Here is a 2,112-nt window from a genome sequence, read left to right as displayed (position 1 = left end):
TAAAGCTGAGACCCAGACCGAGGCTGCAGGGACTGGCTCCAGGCAGTTACCAGGAGCCTCCTGTACATGGGCAGAGCTTCTGTTTTTCATCAAGACCAGTCAAGTGGATCCCAGGGCCTCGGTTGAGGGGGGCAGAAGGCACATAGGGAGGGGAAAAGAGGATGAGGGGGCCTCCCTTGGGTCCCTCAAGGTGCCCAGGGGACTAAGGGAGCTGGAGACAGAGCCTGGAACAGCAGGCCAGGTTGGCGGAAGCAGGGCCAGGCGCGGATCCAGGGCCACCAGGCCTGCATGTGGGAGGGGCCTGCAGATGGAGGCAAGCGTGGCCTGAGGGAGAGGGGAGCAGCCTGATTAATAGGATGATAGGGGCAGATGGACGGGCAGCCAGGGCCACTCTGGGCACCAGCCTCCTGCTCCCCAGCCACCAACCAGGCTGCTGGGCTGGGGCAGGGACAGGCTGCTGGCCTCTGGCAGGGGTGAGGCTGTGGTGAATGAATCACTGGCCAGTGCCAGGAGCCTGCAGGCCTCAGCGCTCACTCCCCGAGGACCAGCTAATTCACTTGGAGTGAGGCCGGACCACTAATGACCAGAGCAGCCTGCCCAGGCCCTGCGGAGCCCCATGCACAGCTGACCACTGAGCAAGGGGCCAGACAGCGGGGGACAGGTGTGCCCACCTCTGCAACAGGCTTGGCCAGGGCTCCAAACCTGCCTTAGGAGAGGCAGCAATGCCCCCAAGTGGGGGAAAGACCCTTACCCTGAGCCAGCCTGAGTCGGGGGTGGAGAGGGGCACAGCCACCACCCCCCGCCCCGAGCTGCAAAGAGCCTAATTATGGTAGGAAACAGGGAAGGGGACCTGGGGAGGAGTAGCAAGGAGGGCCAGCCTAGTCCTCCTCCCTTCCTAGGAGAAGGAGGAGATAGAACCTCGTTCAGCCAGGGCACATGGCCAGGTCGTGAGCTGGGCCCCACCAGGAATAGACACTCAACTCCCTGAGAAACAAATCACTTGGAAAACAAGGCCTGGCGCCTTGCCAGGTGCTCCCTGACGCATGCTGTTTGCTGATGGCACAGGTGCGGCATTCCAGGGCTGACCCCCATCCTGCGCATGTCCCTGGGTTCAGTGAGCACAAGACTGAGCAGCTCTCTTGCCGGGCTCCAAACACCATTCCAAAGGCTCAGCCAGGAAAGGGCTCAGCACACACTAACCACCACAGTGATAACAGCCAACTTCATGCGCCCTGTGCCTGGCCCCAAACCAGCTCTGCATATGCCGCCCCATTTGTCCCTGCATCCCCCTGCAAGGCAGGGACTGTTAAGGATGCCCATTTTACAGAGAAGGTAGCTGAGTCTCAGTAGGGTAGATCACAAGCCCAAGGCCCTTAACTTGTAAGCAGCAGAGTTGGGTCCTGAATGACTCCCATGTGTAACACCTGCTTGGCACAGCTCCAGGACTCTGGGTTTCAGGGAGGGGAGACCTCTGGATTCTGTCCTTAAGAAATCAAAGGCCTCACCAGAAGCTCAGTGGGGCCGGAAGGGCTAGACACTGGCGAAAGGAGAGGACTGAAGGCCTCTGGGGTCCTAGCTCCCATTTCGGTGTTCCTGGGTCCCCCTCCCAGGGAACATGTTAACGAACCCTTAGAGAGACAATGAGGAGGGGTGAAAGCTGCAGCCTGTGAGGGGGGTGGGTTTGTAGGGCCGTTGGGGGTGCATGGTCCTGCCTAGAGGGGCAGGGAGTGATGGGCCACTCTCCCTCCTTGAAGTGGCTGCCATCCCATGCCTGGCACCGGCCTTGAGCCTTGGTCCTCTCACTGCCCCATGGGCCCTCCAGACTCACCTCGGGGCAGAAAAGAGCTCAACCAAGCAGGGCCTGCAGGACTCTGTGGCTGGCGAGTCCCCAGGCATGGTGGCCACCTCCTGGGCAGAGGAACAAAGGGAACCTGGTTTGGGAGGACGGGTTGTGACCACGTGTTCTCCTTCCCGCCAGGGCTGGGCCTGGAGGGAAGGGGCCTCGGGCGCCCTCTGCTGGCCTGGGGGCTCCGGGAGGAAGGAAGTGGTGGCTGCCGGGCCTAGATCATTAGTTCCTCCTCCTGCACCCAAGGCTTGGCTGGGTGCGTACTG

General features: G+C 61.5%; 1 long non-coding RNA gene across 1 annotated transcript in view; it reads right to left on the bottom strand.

Annotated features, from left to right (window-relative positions):
* LOC111733206 overlaps window positions 1-1,960 on the bottom strand; it is a 12,972-nt gene extending 11,012 nt beyond the window's left edge. The window contains exon 1 of the long non-coding RNA XR_002777886.1: window positions 1,829-1,960. This is a non-coding gene — a long non-coding RNA (uncharacterized LOC111733206). The remainder of the gene's footprint in view (window positions 1-1,828) is intronic.
* Window positions 1,961-2,112: the final 152 nt, after the last annotated feature.

Source organism: Pteropus vampyrus, unplaced genomic scaffold (assembly GCF_000151845.1).
Source record: "Pteropus vampyrus isolate Shadow unplaced genomic scaffold, Pvam_2.0 Scaffold539, whole genome shotgun sequence".
In the NCBI taxonomy this organism is placed as follows: Eukaryota; Metazoa; Chordata; class Mammalia; order Chiroptera; family Pteropodidae; genus Pteropus; species Pteropus vampyrus.
This window is presented reverse-complemented; position numbering and strand designations above follow the sequence as displayed.